Here is a 10,884-nt window from a genome sequence, read left to right as displayed (position 1 = left end):
CACCATTATCACCACCATTAATACCATCACCACCATCATCTCCATCACCATCCTCTTCATCACCATCACCACCATTAACATCATCAACACCATCATCATCCCCATGATGATAACCATCCCCATTAGCATGATCATCATCATCAAGATCAACATCGCTGTTATCATCTGAGCTCCCAGGTCTAGTTAGGTTTTTAGATTTAGGAACTCCTTGAAAGCAGGCTTATGTATCATTCATCTTTATGTCTGTAGCGATGACAGAAAATGTCCAGCCTGACAGACAAAAAAGTTCTCTCATTTTGGGGAATGCAGAGCTACAATAATTTTATTTCATTTTACAGATGAGGAAATTGAGGACCTGAGGGTGAACTGACTTCCCTGAGGTCCACATCTTCATTACAGCAGAGCTGGGCCTAGTAGTCAGGCCCCTCTCATTACACCATGGTTCCCCTTTAGGCAGCGGCTTAAAAAAAAATCAGGAAGTACAAATGCCTAGAACCTCAAAGTTTCCAGGAAGAAAACATTTTGACAACTGAGTTTCAACATTTCAGTGATAATTGGCTACAATGGAACCAAGGTTTTGTTTTCCAGCAGAGAAATGAAATATACTAATAGACAGTGGCCAGATCACCTATCACAAGAGAAATGTGTCCCACAACCTCTGTAGCACCCAGGTAGGAAGCCAAACCACCTCCATGGCAATCCTTCCAGAATAGTCAGGACTTGGGCAACCATTGCCAGCTTCTCTTATTATTATTTTTTTTACCCTTACTACTAACTCAAGACCAGCCAAACATGCATCTAACCCAACCACACAAAGGGGCCATTTCTAGTTAACCTGCCAGCTTCCATGCCACCAAAAGCCAATAATGACACATAAAACTTTCCCACCCCTTCTGCCTGCCTGTGAGTCTGCCAAGCAGAAGTGATAGTGGCCAAACTTTTTGCTATAGAAGATTCTGTATAGATAGCTTCTATTGGTTCTTATTTGGGTAGTCTTTTTTTTTTTTTTTTTTTTACAGATTTGAGATGAGTAACACTTTAACAGGGCCAAACTAACAGCATTAATGTGAGAGGTAATGTAACGGAAATGTCAGGAGTTTACCTGAGGAAGCTAATGATCTCCTGCATCCCCAGACTGTCACTCCCAGGGCTCAACCCCTCCAGCCAAAGCCGCCACAAAGGTTACTATTAACCTCTCTGCCTCTAACCCTGGGGACAGTAGTGATGGGGGTGGTGAAGAAAAACCTACATAAAGTCACAGATTGAATACATCTTGTTTTGTGTGGTAGCAAATAGCTACGAGTAACTGTCGACACTTGGAATATTGCTCGTAGGAAGTGAAATGTGCTGTGACATACACACCAGATTTTAAAGACTTAAAACATGTAAAATAGCTCACTAATAATTTTATATTAAGTACATGTTTAAAATGTTTTCGTAAAATACATCAGTAAAATTAACTTCAACTTTTATTATTTTTTACCTTTTTTTTATGTGGCTACAAGAGAATTAAAAATTAGTCTGTGGCTCACCATAATGTGTTTCTATCAGAGAAGATGGTCTAGACCCCAGTGAGTGTAAATTCTAAACTTCTCAGCTGGCCACCCGGACTCACCAGTCTGTGGGGTGAAGGAACCCAGGAACAGTTCCAGCTGTTCAACTTTCTTTCTTTATTTCCCTATTTACTTATTTATTTATGATAGTCACACAGAGAGAGAGATAGAGAGAGAGGCAGAGACATAAGCAGGCTCCATGCACCGGGAGCCCGACGTGGGATTCGATCCCGGGTCTCCAGGATCGCGCCCTGGGCCAACGGCAGGCGCTAAACCGCTGCGCCACCCAGGGATCCCCAGCTATTCAACTTCTAATCATTTCTTATCCTCTAGATTTGAAAAAGATTTCAGGCCCCAACCCTGGCCTATAGCAGTGGTTCTCACAGATTAGTCTGGGGATCAGCAGCATCTCCCGGGAACATTTCAGGATTACAAGGGCTTGGGACCCTGTCTCATAGCTATTGAGTCTGCATCCCTGTGAGTGGGCCTTCCAGATGATTGTGATTCCACAGAAGGGCTCTATCTGGAATGCCCTGGGGCAGGCATTGATATCACCTGGCCATTGGTAGCCACCCCTGACCCCCTTTACTCCTGCTAACAGGAACCTGTGGGTCTCTCAGATGGTAAGAACCTCAGCCTGGGGGAGGCACCTCTCCCACCTCAGGGGATGGGTCGCGGTGAGTTTAGGCCAGGCTTGGGCAATCCTAATCTCACTTATCTGACGCTGACTTTTCTCACCTGCTTTGAAGCTAAAATAATGGTGGCTCTTTGGCAGGATCCTGGTCAAGGGGTGACAAGGCAGCCTGTGATGCCTCTTCTGTGATAGCTTTTTCTCTTTGATGAATGCAAAACCCCCTTTTCTGGTCTGACCCCCCCTTGCTCCTTCTTCAGAAACTTTTGCATAAGGGCAGGTGCCCTAAGCGGCAATGGCCTCCTTGTAGTGTCAAGGAAAAGGCCAGGTGGATGACAGAAGCTGACCCAGAGCCCTGGCACAGCCCAACTTCTACCACAAGCCTGGCACTGCGCGTCATCCGTGCGCTCCCGCTGGGGAAGGGCATGACATGTCCCCTTCCGTAAGCCCCTGTTCCTGGGATGTTCTGTTCCTAGCATCTGAGCACCTCCAAGCTATATAAACCTCAGGCTGTCTACATCTATTGGAATTCTAACCACCTGGCAAGTCCCACGCCAATTTCACACTTTAGCTTTCCGTGAGACCATACTATGGCTCCGTCAATCACATTGTTGAATTTTACCAGATCCTGCAATCCCAGAGAACAGAGACAGTGAAAAAAGAGATGCCTTCCGCCCCCTGGACCCCCACCTGCGCTGTTTGTGCCCCAGGAACCAGCTCACTGCAAGAAGCCGCTCCCCCATGTGACTTCGATAAGACTCATGTGCCCTGTTTACCTGTGACAAAACCAGACACAGACCCTCCAGATTCCTATTACTTACCCCATAAATGATTCCTGAAATGGGTGTCCCCACTGATCATAAGAATAAAATGCTTCTGAATCAAACTTTACCTAACTTTCTCTCTTTCCCCAGACTCTGAATGTGACCCACCCTCAGCCTTCCCCTCCCCCTTCCCCACATTAGTGCTTTCCAGACTCCTTTGCTTCTCCCTTAGAGAGAAGAGCTCTTTTCCTCTAATCCTTGAGAGGCTCACAGATTTCATGGCACTGTGAAGGGTCCTGCCTACAGCCACGTGATGAACTTGGAAGGGACCCCTCGCCCATCAAACCTTGAGATATGGCAGTCAGGGGCTTGGGGACTCCTTCCTGGGACACCCTGAACTGAAGCCCCCCAACCAACCCACACCCAGACTCCCCACCCTCAGACACTGGAGGGATTGCGGCTTTTTCTCTTTTCCTCAGAGACAAAGCAGGCTGTAACTCCCTTATTCTCTGCTGTTTGGAACCTACTGTGCATCTATTGTTTTAGTAAATGCCCTTATTTAAAACTAAATATCTACATATATTTTAATTAAACTTCAGTTATTACTAAATATTTCTCTTTTTTAAAGATTTTATTTATTTATTCATGAGACACAGAGAGAGAAGGAGAGAAGGCAGAGGGAGAAGCAGGCTCCACGCAGGGAGCCCGATGTGGGACTGGATCCTGGGTCTCCAGTATCACACCCTGGGCCAAAGGCAGGCGCTAAACTGCTGATCCACCCAGGGATCCCCAATTACTATTTCTATATTTCTTTTTTTTTTTAAATTAATTAATTAATTAATTTATTTATTTATTATTTACAATAGTCACACAGAGAGAGAGAGAGAGAGAGAGAGGCAGAGACACAGGCAGAGGGAGAAGCAGGCTCCATGCACCGGGAGCCCAACGTGGGATTCGATCCCGAGTCTCCAGGATCGTGCCCTGGGCCAAAGGCAGGCGCTAAACCACTGCGCCACCCAGGGATCCCACTATTTCTATATTTCTATATTAATTTCTATCCTCCTGAAAACATTCTTACCTTTTAACTTCTCACTGAACACCCATCCCCCATCTCTGTAGTCATTGTTTCTCCCTTTTGTTTTTTAAACCTAAATTTATAGTGTACAGCACCCTAAATATGCTCATGCAAAATATTTTTATACCGTTCGTTAGAAATAACTTCAATGGAATGCGCAGTTTTTACATATATTCCTAATTTTGCTGGCCCTCCCTCTTAGGTGTGGTCATCTTAATTTGTCTATTGTTTGTTTACTTATTTTAAAGATTTTGTTTCTTTGAAAGAAAGAGAGAGCAGGAGCAGGAGGGAGGTGGCAGAGGGAGAGGGAGAAGCAGGCTCCTTGCTGAGCAGGGAGCCCAACATGGGGTTCAAACCCAGGACCCTGGGATCATGACCTGAGCCGAAGGCAGACGCTCAACTGACTGAGCCACCCAGGTGCCCCTGTTTTGTTTAATGAGAAGTTTGCTTTACTAAAGCAGAGATCATTTTGACCCAGTCTAGTTCATTCTATGAAACTTTACAATACCTGTGTTTTCCTTTTCTAAAAAAGTCAACCAAAATATATTTATCCTCCTGTTAGCAGGAATATGTTTATATTAGTTGTTTTTTGCTTGTCAAGGCATATTTAAGTCCTTGATACACTGTGCCATTATTAGCCATATTAATAGCCATACTTTGTAGAGTATAGATGTTTCCTCTCATTTGATACTTATACTACCCCAGGAGGAAAATAAGAAAACACTTTTATTTATTCCCAGTTTTCAGAGGCGGGAACAAGGGTTCAACACAATGAAGTAACATATAAGTAAGGTCCCAAGGCCTGTAGGAGGTAGGGTCCAGGCATCTCTGCAGACCCTCTCTTCTGTCCCTCCCTTAGCACTTGGGGATTTTCATGCAAGTATCCCTAGGAAACTGAGTCATGCACATTCTTGTTCCTTCATTGGTTTTTGAGTTTGTTTTCCTGGCTTATTTTGGGTGGGAGAATTTCTCTGACTTTCTCTCTGCTTCTGCTTCTCACTTCTCCTCCCTTGCTCCCTCCCCATCCCCTTGAACTCCAGCTTCAGATCCCCTTAGGAGCGGCCAGCCTTTCCCTTTGCTGGTGTAGATGGCAGGGATCTGGGGCCTGGCCCAGCTCCTGCCCTTCCTACTGTGCTCTCCCCCTCCCTCTGCCTTGTTAGGCCCCCACATGCTTAAGGAAGATGCAGAAGCTTAGAGAAGATGCTGGCAGCACTTTTGTTTGGCTTAGTTCCCTGAGCACCAGGGGAGTCTATACAGGAGTTGACCTTGCCTTTCCAAGATGCTTTAGGTGCTCCAGGTGGCATTTCCTCTGACCCTTGGATTTCAACCACACCTGTAGGGACCTGTGAATAGCCTCACACCTATAGCACTTGCTTTGAGTCTTTTCTTTGTTTGCCATAGGGCCGTTCTGAAGCCCTGGGAATTCACTCCGTGTCTCCACAAAAGTGCTGTCAGGAAGTGTCTGTTGCTTGTCTTTTCATTACTGATTTTTAAGTGCCCTTTTCTATTGAGGATTTAAGACTTTTATCAGGTATGTGTTGCAAGATTTTTCTCCCAGTCCGTAGCTTACCTATGCATGTACTTAAAGATGTCATTTGATGGTCGTATTAAAACAATTGTTTCGGGGATCCCTGGGTGGCGCAGCGGTTTGGCGCCTGCCTTTGGCCCAGGGCGAGATCCTGGAGACCCGGGATCGAATCCCACGTCGGGTTCCCGGTGCATGGAGCCTGCTTCTCCCTCTGCCTGTGTCTCTGCCTCTCTGTCTATCTCTCTGTGACTATCATAAATAAATAAAAAAAAATTAAAAAAAATAAAATAAAACAATTGTTTCAATTCGTTGGGGCCAAGCTTTTCTCTTTATTTTGTTTTAGGATTGATACTCTTGTGTCCTAAGAATTCTTTGCCTACGTGGAGATTATATATATATATATACGTATATATACGTATATGTATATATACATATATACATCCTTATCCTGTTAAAAGGAATATGTGCATATTAATTGTTTTTTGCTTGTCAAGGCATAGTTAAATCCTTATCACAGTGTGCCATTTTCAGTCATATATATATATATGTATATATATATATATGCTTTTATGGCACTAGCTTTTAAAACTTCATTTATGATTCATTTCAGATTTACACTAAATAAATTAGTGTGCCTACATGATTAAAGTAGAGATCGAGAGTTTTTAAATATGGGCACACAATTGTTTTTCAAGTTGACCGTGCTAAATTCATTTCTCAATTCTATTTTTCCTTTTTAGATTCCTTAGCTTTTTCTATTCCTAAAATCGTGTCGTCGAGAATGCAGAAAATTTGAATTCTTTCCCTGTAACGTGTGTGTCTTCCCCCCACCCAGTGCCTGTTGCTCCAAGACTTTCAGTTCAATGTTGCATGTAAGTGGTGAGAGTGGGCGTCTTGGCCTGGTACCCAGGGCTAGGAGGGAAGCACTCAATATTTTACAATGAAGTATGATAATAGCTGTAGATTTTCATAGATGCCACAGATTGGATGTATTAACCTTCTATTTGTGTTTAATGTAGATTGTGATCATGAATAGTTATTAAATTATAGCAAATAATTTTTAGTCTTCCATTAAGATAGTCATATGAGTTTTCTTTCTTTTTTTTATTGAGATGTAATTGACACTCCTAATGTGGTGAATTGTGTTGGATGATTCTCAAATGCTGAACATACCTTACCTTCTTCAGATAAACCTCACTTTGTCACTTACAGAGAAGACACTATGTGATTTATGTCTTGGCCACCAGCTTTTCCAGGCCTTTTGTGCTTTGGGGGAGATGCATCTCTATCCTGCTTCTTCCACCAAGCTTCAGCCACCTGCTACCCATGCTCAGTGAAGCCCCTCGTGTGCCTGGGGGTAATCTCTCTCACTCTCCTACCCTGCCTCTATCCAAACACAAGCATTTGCACTTGCACTTGGGAAAGGCCCCATCCATCTTGGAAGGTCTTTCTTATCTCACCCATCTGCCTCAGCATTCCACCATATGCACTTGGGAGGGTCCTGTGGAAACATGGTGGCAGATGGCCATAGCTAGGTTTGTAGCAGGCCAACGAGGAATTCCAGTCCATCATATGAGCTCACACGTGGCCATTAAATGTCTATCAAAATGTGTGCTGATGCCTCCTTGCCACTTTCTACATCACATTCACTCTTCCTTCTGCTGTGCCCCCAGGGATGAAACCAGGAAGCGTTCATCCTTTTGTAGCATTTTATTTGTCTCTGCCTCTATAGATGTGTGACTTTTAAAAAATGTATTATCATTTATTTTATTCAGTTTGTTCTTGTTTTTTTGGAGTGGTGGGGACAGTCTCTGCATCCTAACTGAAAGGAATGATCACATCCTTATCTTCCTTTTTTATTTCCCTTAAATGCAGGAACAGTGTGTCTCTGTATTTAACCAATGCCTCAGAAAATTTATCTTGGTTATACTTGCAGATACTTAGAAAATGAATAGTCTGGATTTGTCATATGGGATTTTTTTCATTGAGTTATCAATAGAGATATGGATTAGTAGAAATGAATAGGTCCTTAGAAGCCAGCAAGACATACCCCCCCCCTCATATTTTTAAGTATAGAAAACTAGCCCAGAGCGGACAGAGGACCAGCCCAGGTTAGTTACAGAGTCAGGATTCTGACTTACCATACCTTTATCTTTCCACTTTTAAAGTGTCTGCCTCTTGGAGCTTCAGTTTCCTCCCCAGTAAAATAAGGGGGTTGGATGAGATTAAAGGCTGGTCCCTCTCAGCACCATGATTCTATTTTTTCCTTTCATCCTGCCTGCCGGAGCTTTCAAGAATGTCAAGGACATGATCCACGTTACATCATTGGAGGACCTTTTCTATTTATGCGTAAAGGGTTGTCAGACCGTGTCTGGATCACAATTCCCGGAGAAAGAATAGCTCAGTGTTAAAAAAAAAGAAATAATAATCACAATGAAACAATTTTTAAATTTATTCTCACCAAGTCCAAATGTACTCATGTAAAATATTTACTAGGCGTCGTCCGGTATAATAAAAACACCACAATTTCCTTGTTCGTCCATTCCCAAAGATGACCACCGCAAGGAGTTTAACAGACTGTCCTCACATTCTGAAGGGCTCACATTAGATTTATGTTTTTATCCCTCTGACAGGTACTTATTGATTTCCTACTGTGTACTAGAATATCCTGGCAGATACCAGGGTACGGCAATAACAAGGCAGCCAGGGTCTCTCTACTCTCACAGACTTTACCTTTCTGCGGGGGGAGGCAGACAAGAACTAAATAGACGGATGGAAGTGGCCCGCAAGTAGGGATGGCAGTGACTGGGAAAGGGCTGCCCTGGAGAGGGCGATCAGAAAATGTCTCTTTCACAAACTGAGATCCAAGTAACGCAAAAGAATCAGACATTGTATTGCATGAGGTTGGAGTGAGCTTGGGGGCAAAATGCAAAGGCCCAGAAGAGGCTTCTGGAAGGCCCTTCCTACAAAAGAGGATTGAGCTTAGTGCATTGGGCCCCTGGGAGCATGACTGGGGTGTGCAGAGACGGGGAGAATGGAATGAGATGCCGTGGAGAGCTGGCTTCCATGCCACACAGAGCCTCGGCAGGGGAACGTAGGGTACAGCTGAGGGCAGTGCATAGTCACTGGAAGTCTTTAAGCAAAGTCTTCAGAGTCTAATTCATAATTTAAAATCGGATAAATAGAGACGCACATGTATAAGGCATGCTTACACTAAAATGGATACATATTTGTGAAGTATATATATATAAACTCAGGAGATATATATATATACACACACACGTTTTATTTATATATATAAATACGATATATATATATATATATATACGTTTTTTATTGAGGATCGAGTCCTTCATTGTTCAGGAAGGATGGGACTTTTCTGTGTATACGCTGACATGTCTTTCAGGTAAGGTATTCCAGACATCTTCATTTGTCAGCTTCTAGAGATCACATGCAGTTCTTTCCGACAGCATTGCACACGTTTGAATCATCTCCCCTTTGGAGAGGAGACGTCATGGTGAGAAGGCAAGACACATCACCCCGGCAGTCAGGATGCCCGGGCTCCCAGCTGGCTTCTTCCATGAACTCTGTCTCATTATAGGTAAGTCCCTTCCCCTCTCTGTTCCTCTGTCTCCACATCTCAGAGCCCTTTGGCTTTCACAGCCTGTAACTTTAAGTAAAAATCTGACATAAGCCAGACTACGGGGTTGGGAGGGTGGAGGTGGGGAGGCGGGCAAAATTCTGCTTTGACTGCTCCTGAGCTCTGAAATCTTGCCAAGCCTTTTTCCCAGCAGACAAATTGAAACAATTAATATAATGAGAATACTGATCTCGGGAGGGCATCTTCAGTGAAATAAGGAGAATAACTAAGTAATACTCCAGTTATAGATTCAAAGTAGTGAGGAGGTAATTTGGTCCAATCCCCATTTGAAAATTGGATGATCCTCAACATTGCCTCCTAGCGGTCATCTGGCTTTGGCTTGATGATGTCCCATGGAGGGGGGCCCCGTGCCTGGAGCTCCAGATCAGCCTCCCACCATGGTAAAGAAGATTTGTTTGTTCCGGAAGCTGCCACACCCGTAAATTCTGAGGGGAACTGCTGAGGCTGTCATCCCCGCACTGGGGTGTTCATGTTTATAATGGGTCCCAGCAGCTGGGCCAAGAGAGGGCCCTTCCTGGGGACAGTCGGGTTCAGGCTGGTCATAGGCCAGGGCCGCTCACTGGTGGAAGAACACTGCACGCAGAATGATGGCGAGTAGTTGAAACAGAGTCCTTCTTTAAGGAATCCAGCACGGGGGTATAAAGAGACCAGTAGTGTAGGGGCAGTGGATTCCCCTCCAAGATGGTGTATTTGACCTTCTAACCCAGTCCTGAGTATTCTGGGCCCTGGAGGTCTACACAGCTTCCACCCTCCTAGGTGGGTTTGTGCCACAACCTTTCGTGGTTCCCTTATTTCATGACATACATCTGGTAGTATCTCCTACCCTGACTCCTGCTTAACACCTTTTATTTGGGTTTTCAGTGATTCTAAAATACAGAACAAAATTTCTCCTATGGTCTATAAAGACCTACAAGAGGCTCACTCTCAGGTCTTGCCATTGAGATAAGGGGTGAGTTTGCAATTCCTCCCTAAGCCCTAAGGGTGTTTAAGCCAGAAAGATCAACTCCATTCTCCTTACTGTGTTGACTAGCCTAGGCCAACAGATGCCCAATATTCTCCTAGCCACAGGGAATGCCTTGCTGACTCAGGATTTTGTAGGGATTCTGAGAAATAGGTTTCTATCTATATTTTGAAAATAAACACTTGGAATTGGACCTCCAACCACGTACACCTGTCCCTGCGCATCCTGAGGTTCCACGGCCCGGGGCCCAGTGATGCCAAACTCAAATCTCTCAGTATCTTCTCGGCTAGACCTTCTCTCAGCTCCCATGTCTGTTGGGGGGTATAGAACCCTCAGGGCCAGAAAGCTGAGCCAGTAGTGTTCTCAGCTCATGACACCCCAGCATCATCACCGTGAATCCATTCCAGCTCATTCTCTCTCTCTCCCTGGGCCTGGCTCTGCCCCTCCATCTCTGTCTCTGTCTCTCTCTGTTTCTGTCTCTCTTTCTCTCTCTTCCTCGTTCTGTTTTCATTCCTTCCCCTCTCTCCCCCAGATGTCTCTTGCCTCCCAGACGGGTCACTGCTACAATGTGAGATTGTCCCCTGTATACGTGGGCACCCTTGAGAAATGCGAAATACTGTTTTCTGTGCCTATATCTTAAATGTATACTAGTGACACTATGCTGATATCTCATTTTGACAAGAAAGTCCCTCTGGTTTGTTCCTTCTGACT

This window comes from Vulpes vulpes, unplaced genomic scaffold, assembly GCF_048418805.1.
Source record: "Vulpes vulpes isolate BD-2025 unplaced genomic scaffold, VulVul3 Bu000000656, whole genome shotgun sequence".
Lineage (NCBI taxonomy): Eukaryota > Metazoa > Chordata > Mammalia > Carnivora > Canidae > Vulpes > Vulpes vulpes.
The sequence above is the reverse complement of the archived record's forward strand: the minus strand, read 5'-3'. Positions refer to the sequence as shown.